Source organism: Malania oleifera, chromosome 2 (genome assembly GCF_029873635.1).
Source record: "Malania oleifera isolate guangnan ecotype guangnan chromosome 2, ASM2987363v1, whole genome shotgun sequence".
Lineage (NCBI taxonomy): Eukaryota > Viridiplantae > Streptophyta > Magnoliopsida > Santalales > Ximeniaceae > Malania > Malania oleifera.
In genome coordinates, this window is record NC_080418.1 from 138,429,958 (window position 1) to 138,439,792 (window position 9,835).

The window sequence follows — 9,835 nt, forward strand, 5'->3', positions numbered from 1 at the left end:
CTAACATGGGAGGTTTTTAATATATGGTAATAGAATAATAAGCCTCACATACCTACTAACATATTATGAATGTCAAAATAAGTAACTAAATACTATATATATTAATATATTAAGGACACTTAATGCTAAACATAGTAAGGTTCTAATAATGATTAATACTAAACATATTTATATACTAAAAATAGCTGATACTAAAAATACTAGGATACTAATAATTAATGCTAACTATATTAATGTATTAAAAAAAATAAAAAATAAAAAATAAAAAATAAATAAAATAAAATAATTGATGCTAAACATGTGATTAAAATACTAATTTACCAAACATATAATATCCATTAAACCCTAAATCACTAAATACATAATATTAGAAAGAAAATACAAAAATGCTAAATATGTAATATTTACCAATATGCTAATATGCGATATACATATAACTAAAATTATTAATTTACATATAATGTCAATAAAACACCAAGCTCTTAAATATGTAATGCCCCATTATCACAATAATAAATTTACAATATTATAAAAATGCTGATTAATATAAGGAATATATAATATCAATAAAAAATTTCTACCACACTAACATTAATCATATATACCATAGATATTACAAAAATCTAACCCTACAATATGAGCATCATATCAACAACAAAGTTCAAACATTGAATGTTAAGACGACAAAAAAAAAAAAAAAAAATCTACAATAATAATAATAATCGTTCAACCATAAACACAATAAAAATGAAAACATGAATATCAACCTTTAAACAAATCTTACAGCGTAGTAAACCCTACATCAACAAGACAAACAAATCTTATATATTAAACATTGAAGCAAACATTACAATACTAAAATCTTACAATAATAACCCTAGAGTTTATGTAAACATTATTAAAAAGACTTTGAAACTACTCCCACAATTAATAATTTCAAACCCTAGATAAATATAAACAAGAAATAATGTGACTAGTTCAACACCAATGAAAAAAAAAAAAAAAAAATAGTTTACTTAAATAATAACAATAAATCAAGCCTACTAAACATATAGATAATAAAACATAATAAAAAGACTAAAAACATTATCATCTCAATACCTAATCCTAAATAGTACAATACCAATTAAATATATATGTATATGTTTACACACATAATGTAACAACAATAGATATTTTTTTCTTTAACTATCAATTATTAAATAAAAAGAAAATTCTGCAGTAAAAATAGCTAGTTAATATCACAGAAAGAAAATAAAATAAAATAAAATAAAAACAATACACATGCCAGTATGTAATGAACTGTGTGTGCACAGTGTGCGTGTGTGCGTGTTGTGTGTGTTCTGTGCGTGTGTGTGGGTGTTTACAAGGTGTGTGTGTTTGAGAGAATCACCAAGGGGTTGCCGGAGATGATGGCTTGCTTGGCTCGGTGGTGGCCTCTCGGGTCTGCAGGGCCGGCGGCGCTGGGAGCTGGAGTTCGGTGTGGAAGGAGCAGCAGCAGCAGCAGTTGCAGAGGCGGACACCGGAGGAATGGTCGGTGCAGGGGATCGCTCGATGGTGGCTCGCGATTGCCGTGGAGTTTTTCGAACTGGGTGGAGGCTGGCGCAGGACAGAGGAGAGTGACGATGAAGCCGGGAGTGGTGGTTCTGCCGTCGAGATCCTTGGTTGGAGTTACAGGCGAGAACGGAGAGGGGGATTTGTCACCGAGGTTGCTGTTCGCCGGAGATGACGGTGGTCTGTGAAGGCTGGTTTTCTGCTGTAGGTATGGAGACGTTACGTGGAGTTGCTGGCTGACGAGTGGGAAGATGGCCGGTGATGGTTGTGCTTTCGGATGGAGGTTGTTCAGAGGGGATGGCTGGAACAGTGGCTGTAGTCGCTGGGCTCGGCGAAGTGAATGGGAGATAGGGATGGTTGCTGGGCGAAGAAGATGGAGAGAGAACTGAGACTGAGGGCCAAGGAGTTCAGGGTTGGACTGAAACAAGGGATTTTTGTGGAGAAGAAGAAGAAGAAGATGGGAATTTTTTCTTTCGGTCTGCGCCCGCTGTGCCCCTCGGCTGTAGGTTCTGTGCAGCGCCCCCCTCTTCTTAAAAATAACTTTGAAGAAACCCTAAAAACCTTTCCTTTTTTGGTTTATGGTATTTTTCTTTTCTTTGGTAATAATATATACTACTATTATGTAAATAAGGAAATAATAATAATAATAATAATAATGATAATAATAATAAGGTAAAAATAATAATAATAATAAAATAATAATAATAATAGTAATGATAAAGATAAATAAATAAATAAAATAATAATAATAATAGTAATAATAAAGGTAAAAATACTGATAATAATAATAATTAACAATAATGTCAATAATAATGAAAATAATTAATAATAATAATAATAAACAATATAAATAAAAATAAAAATAAAAGTAATAATAATAATATTAGAATAAATAATAACAATAAATAAAATAATAGTAATAATAGTAATACTAATAATAAAAATAATGTCAATAATAATGAAAATAATTAATAATAATAATAAACAATAAAATAAAAAATAAAAATAAAAATAAAAGTAATAATAATAATATTAAAGAAAAATAATAATAATAATAATAATAGTAATAAATAAAATAATAGTAATAAAAATACTAATAATAATGACAATAAAAATTAAAAATAATAATGAAAATAATAAATAATAATAAAAATAGACGTAAAAAATAAAAATAAAAGTAATATTAATAATACTAATGAAAAATAATAATAATAATAATACAGAAAATAATAATAATAATAATAATAATAAGAATAAATAAAATAATAATAATAATAATAAAATAACAATAATAATAATAATAGTAATACATATATTGGGCCTGGGTAAAAATGGGGTGTCTACAGCCATCATAAAAAAGGGGGAGATTGTTAGCTTAGGTGGCTACATAATCTTAAATGACATATTTTGATGATAACAACCCATTAGTGATTTTAAGTTAAACTAATCTTTACAAATCAAGTTAGTATAGGAACAACATGAAGGTACTGGATCAAGCGCACAGATCAAGTGAACATTCAAGAAGCAAAGATCAAAGCAGACACTCGCCCAAAAGAACTCAAGCACAACCACAACAAATGTAAAGTCATTATGTAAGTGGAAAGTGTTTGAGGTAGGAATAAATTGTAACTCATGTAGTTCCGAGTCGAGCAAGTTTATTTAGCAAGAGTTGAGTAATTGCATATGCGTGCAAGTCTATAGGATATCAACAAATTCATTAGAACAAGAACTTAATGAGTTTTCAAATGCAAAATATCCTAAAATTAAATGTATTTTTCATAAGGGAGAAGTTTTAAACGGTGTTAGTATTATAATATTTCATATATTTGGTCTCGGATTAGTTTAAACCAAGATTAAGCACCCAAAGGCAAAGAAACAGGGCAAACCGTCGATGGTTTGGCCAGGTGCTGCAACGATTTCAGAAAGTAGGCTGAATTGAATTTGGTTTGGAGGAAACCATCGACGGTTTGGGGAAATCGTTGTCGCTTTGCGTCGAGTTCTAAACCCCAACGACCATAAAAAGGTTAGTTTCCAAAGTATTAAATTGTTTTATTAGCCCAACGACCATATAACGACTAGTAGCTCAATTTACCTATAAAAATAAGTCCAAAGACTTGTTTAAAGATCAATCTTAGTGATTAACTTTTAGTGATTATCATTCCCAAGAATACAACATTTTAGTTCATCATTTTTGTGCACAAAATATCGCTCTCTAATATTTGTTGTGATTCATTTCTTGAGAGATTATGAATTGTTTTGTATTGTATTAAATATCCACTCATTCAAGAAGATTTTTTTGTATTTCATTTTCATCTTGTAAGGGTTCTTTGTGAACCAAGTGTTAAAGGGATTTGTTCCCTTGTTTGGGCTCTTTGTAAGCAATAGGGATTGGTTCCCATATGAAGGTTCTTGGTGAACCGGATTGCAAAGGTTCTTGGTGAACCTAGCTAAAAGGCTATGGGTGAGTGAAAGAGATTTGTTCCTGCGTGTAAAGGCTTCTCCGCCGATTAAGGAGTTGATAGTGGATTGAGAATCCTTGAATGTGTCTCAAGGCATGAATGTAGGAAATAGGCTGAACCACGTTAATATCATTTGTCAAGCTTCTTTTCCCTATACTATTTTATTTATATCTTGTGCGTGGTTTACATTATTTATATTGTAATATAATTGCTTGCATCTTGTCAAAATTTATTATTTTGTAAAGGAAAGCTAAAATACGCAAAAAAGTCTATTCACCCCCTTTAGACTCGACTCTAGGGCCAACCGTGCAGACACATCACCTTTTGTCTTTCATAAGCAGTATGATATGATATATTTTCTTCTTTATGTTGATGACATCATCATTACAGGCAACAACTCCAAGCTTCTTGACAGTTTTACCTGTAATAAGCTCAATTCTGAGTTTGCTACCAAGGATTTGGGTTCTCTTAGTTACTTCCTTGGTCTTGAAGCTACCTCCACCACTGATGGTCTTCTTATCAGTCAACTGGAATATGCATGGAACATTCTCACCCATGCTCAATTATTTGACAGCAAACCAGTCTATACCCCAATGGTTGTTTCCCAGCACTTGTTCACTGATGGTCCTCTGTTTTTGGATCCCACACTTTACAAATCTCTCATTGGTGCTCTTCAATATCTAACTATCATATGTCCTGATATTGCTCATGCTATCAACTCTGTCAGTCAATTTCTCCATTCTCCGACTGAAGATCCACCATTTCCTCACTGTCAAACGTATTCTTTGCTCTATTAAGGGCATATTGCATTTTGGCCTCACTTTTCATCCATTTGCTGCTCTTGGTGTTTTAGTTGCTTATTCTGATGCAGACTAGGTAGGATGCCCTGATACTCGTCGTTCTACCTTTGGTTATTGTATTTATCTTGGCGATAGTTTGGTGTCTTGGAGTGGAAAGAAATAACTTATTGTTTCTTGCTCCAGTTGTGAATATGAGTATCGTGCCTTGGCTATCACTGCGCCGAATTTCTTTGGCTCATGCATCTAATCCTGATTTCAAAGTCTCTTTTCCGCAGCAGCCTTTTCTACTTTGTGATAACAAGAGTGCAATCTTCTAAATTTCAATCTCGTTTCTCAAAAGCCGTCTAAGCATGTTGAGCTAGACTACCACTTTTTTCGTGAACTTGTTCTTGCTAGCAAACTTTGCACCTAGTATGTGACCTCTTATTTACAAGTTGCTGATATCTTCACCAAAAGTGTAGCAAAACCTCTCTTTGAATTCTTCCAATCCAAGCTTCACGTCTGTTCAAATCCGATGCTCAGCTTGCGGGGGGTGTTGAGGATAATGTTGAGGATCCTCTGCCTTAAATCTAGGAAATTATTCTGTATATACTTTCCATTTATTTGTTCTCTAATTAATATGTAATTGATATGTAATTATTACATACAATCCTTAATTCAATATAAATAAACAATACTCACCACTTTACAAGTGTGGCAGTTCTTCAAACCTTCAAACCCACTTTACATACTAGGGTTTCTTAAGCTTGAAGCTATTGAACTAATTTTTAAGTTGCTCTTGATGATCTTCCTCTTCCATTTTTCTTGGTTTTGTAAGTGCCTCATCACATCATACACGTGTACATACACGTGGGCCAAGATATATTGAATGGTGATGTGGGCAGGGGTTTCCGCTGAATACATTAACCTCTGTTTTTTTTCAGATTTGACGAGCATCCGAAATAACTAGTGAATTACAACTCTATTGTACCGCAATTGGTGCATTGATCCTTGGGGCGTTAATGTTTTTTGCTGGTTGGTTCCATTATCACAAAGCCGCCCCAAAATTGGCATGGTTCCAAGATGTAGAATTCATATTGAATCACCATTTAGCGGGGCTACTAGGACTTGGGTCTCTTTCGTGGGTGGGACATCAAGTACATGTATCTTTGCCAATTAACCAATTTCTAAACGCTGGAGTAGATCCTACAGAGATATCACTTCCTCATGAATTTATTTTAAATCGGGATCTTTTGGTTCAACTTTTTCCTAGTTTTTTCGAGGGAGCAACCCCATTTTTTACCTTGAATTGGTCAAAATATGTGGAATTTCTTACTTTTCGTGGAGGATTAGATCCAGTAACCGGGAGTCTATGGCTGACTGATATTGCACACCATCATTTAGCTATTGCAATTCTTTTCTTGATAGTGTGTCACATGTATAGGACCAACTAGGGCATTGGTCATGACCTAAAAGATATTTTAGAGGCTCATAAAGGTCCATTTATAGGTCAGGGTCATAAAGGCCTATATGAGATCCTAATAACGTCATGGCATGTTCAATTATCTCTTAACCTAGCTATGGTAGGCTCTTTAACCATTGTTGTAGCTCACCATATGTATTCCATGCCCCCTTATCCATATCTGGCTACTGATTACGGTACACAACTGTCATTGTTCACACATCACATGTGGATTGGTGGATTTCTCATAGTTGGTGTTGTTGCGCATGCATCTATTTTTATGGTAAGAGACTATGGTCCAACCACTCGATATAATGATCTATTAGATCGTGTCCTTAGACATCGCGATGCAATCATATCGCATCTCAACTGGGCATGTATATTTCTAGGCTTTCACAGTTTTGGTTTGTATATTCATAATAATACCATGAGCACCTTAGGACGCCCTCAAGATATGTTTTCAGATACTGCTATACAATTACAACCTGTCTTTGCTCAATGGATACAAAACACCCATGCTTTAGCACCTGGCGCAATGGCTCCTAGTGCAACAACAAGCAACAGTTTTGGGGGAGGGGATTTAGTAGCAGTGGGGGGCAAAGTAGCTTTGCTACCCATTCCATTAGGAACTGTAGATTTTTTGGTACATCACATTCATGCATTTACAATTCATGTGACAGTATTGATACTATTGAAAGGTGTTCTATTTGCTCATAGTTCCAGCTTGATATCGGATAAAGCAAATCTTGGTTTTTGTTTCCCTTGTGATGGACCTGGAAGAGGGGGGACATGTCAAGTATCTGCATGGGATCATGTCTTCTTAGGGCTATTCTGGATGTACAATGCAATTTCGATAGTAATATTTCATTTCAGTTGGAAAATGTAGTCAGATGTTTGGGGTAGTATAAGTGATCAAGGGGTGATAACTCATATCACCGGAGGAAACTTTGGGCAGAGTTCCATTACCATTAATGGGTGGCTCCACGATTTCTTATGGGCCCAGGAATCTCAGGTAATTCATTCATATGGTTCTTCATTATCTGCCTATGGCCTTTTGTTTCTAGGTGCTTATTTTGTATGGGCTTTTAGTTTAATGTTTCTATTTAGCGGGCATGGTTATTGGCAAGAACTTATTGAATCCATCGTTTGGGCTCATAATAAATTAAAAGTTGCTCCTGCTACTCAACCTCGAGCCTTGAGCATTGTACAAGGACGTGCTATAGGAGTAACTCATTACCTTCTGGGTGGAATTGCCACAACATGGGCATTCTTCTTAGCAAGAATTATTGCAGTAGGATAATGGTTAGGAGGATTTGAAAGACATTATGACATTAAGATTTCCAAGGTTTAGCCAAGGCTTAGCCCAAGACCCCACTACTCGTCGTATTTGGTTTGGTATTGCTACTGCACATGACTTCGAAAGTCATGATGATATTACTGAGGAACGTCTTTATCAGAATATTTTGGCTTCTCACTTCGAGCAATTAGTGATAATTTTTCTGTGGACTTCCGGAAATCTGTTTCATGTAGCTTGGCAAGGAAATTTTGAGTCATAGGTACAGGATCCTTTACATGTAAGACCTATTGCTCATGCAATTTGGGATCCTCATTTTGGTCAACCGGCTGTGGAAGCTTTTACTTGAGGGGGTTCTCTTGGACCAGTGAATATTGCTTATTTGGGTGTTTATCAGTGGTGGTATACAATCAGTGTACGCACTAATGAAGATCTTTATACTGGAGCCCTTTTTCTATTATTTATTTCTGCCATATGCTTAATAGCAGGTTGGTTACACCTACAACCGAAATGGAAATTGAGCATTTCATGGTTCAAAAATTCTGAATCTCGTTTCAATCATCATTTGTTAGGACTTTTCGGGGTAAGTTCCTTGGCTTGGATTGGGCATTTAGTTCATGTTGCTATTCCCAGATCCAGGGGGGAATACGTTCGATGGAATAATTTTGTAGATGTATTACCGCATCCACAAGGATTAGGACCACTTTTTACAGGTCAATGGAATCTGAAATGAAGAATAGCTTCCCAAGAGGGGGGGGGGGTGAATTGGAAATCTTTTAATTTTATTTGATTTTTAAGTTTTCTAATTTTAATAACCCAGCAAAATACAATATATAACAACACTTAAGAAAACTAGAATTTAAAATAATAATTCAATCAATGTAATCAATCAATCAATAACATTTAGGCTTCCGTTGCTTTCCCTATAACCTTTTATTATTCACTTTACTTGATTAAGATTTCTGCAAATTAATCAACGTACTCCCCTTTTGGGTTTCCGCAAAAGATTAATCAAAACGTATTTTCTATTGATCAAGAACTTAATTTAAATCCTGCAACCTGTACTCATAAATTTTATAACAAAAGCGAATAAAGTATGTAAATTAAAGTAGAGAGAAGGAGACAAGAGTTTTTACGAGGTTCGGCTTCAACACAGCATACGTCCTCGCCTTTGGCAAAAACACCAAAGGATTTCACTATCTCAGTTCCTTTACCTGGTGGAACAATACCAACTCAAAATGCACTCCTTCAATTAGGCTAGAGCCCGCCTCTCCAAATAACAACCCCTTATTTGGTTTAACGATTCAACAACTCAAAATCGTTTTAGAAAGATAACGAAGGAATATGTGTACAAAAGCGAACTCTTACAGTAGAGTGAATTAATACACCAATCAGCTCACTTTATACCTCAAAGTAATTTAAATATAAGAAATTTCAAGCTCAATTACTTGGTATGGATTATCAAATAATTTTCCAAAGAAGATAAAAATTTTGATCTTTAGAAAACTTAATTTCAGAATGTAAATCGATTTCAGATCAGAGAGTTTATCTTAAAAGAATTTCAGATCTTTTGAAAACAAAATTTTGAATACTTGAAGATTAGTTGATCTAAAACCTTTTAAAAAAAAACTTACTTTGATCTAAAAGCCTTTAAATATCTCTAGATTAGAAAAGTTGTTGAAAAGCACTTGATCTGGAAACTTTAGAAGATTTCTTAATTTCAAAATTCTTTTGAATATTTCATCAAAGTTCTTTCTCTCTTTCTTTGTACTTTCTTTTCTCTAATTTAAAATGTTTGAGATTAGAACTATTTATAGAGTTTTTTTTTTTTGAAATCATCCATTACTCCCAAGGATTCCTAAAATTCATTTCCAAATATTTTGAAATAAATATGTTTAAAAACATGGTTTAAAAAATCTTCTCTTTTTAAGCCCTTTTTTATTTATTAAAAAAAAACTTTTTAGAGTATATATGTTTAAAAAAAAATTTTTGATTTTCCAAATATTTTGAAATAAATATGTTTAAAAACTTCATTATTTCAAAAAAAATTTTCTTTTTTTAAACCCTTTCTTTTTATAGATTTAAGAAATATTCTTTAGAGTATATATATAAAAACATATTTTTGAATTTTTATGAGCTTCAAATTTCTTTATACTTAAGATTTACTTTGAAGTACTTACATTTGAGAGTATCCTTAAAAGTATAATCTAGTCTTCAAAACTTGTTCTTCTACCATCTTTGTAGTTGCATTCTTTCCTTTGAGCTTTTCACAATATGACTTCATTCT

The 9,835-nt window shown here is 33.4% G+C and overlaps 1 pseudogene; it reads left to right on the plus strand.

Moving 5' to 3' along the window:
* Positions 1 to 1,894: 1,894 nt before the first annotated feature.
* LOC131148408 (photosystem I P700 chlorophyll a apoprotein A1-like) lies at positions 1,895 to 7,554 on the plus strand (annotated as a pseudogene).
* The last annotated feature ends 2,281 nt before the right edge of the window (positions 7,555 to 9,835 follow it).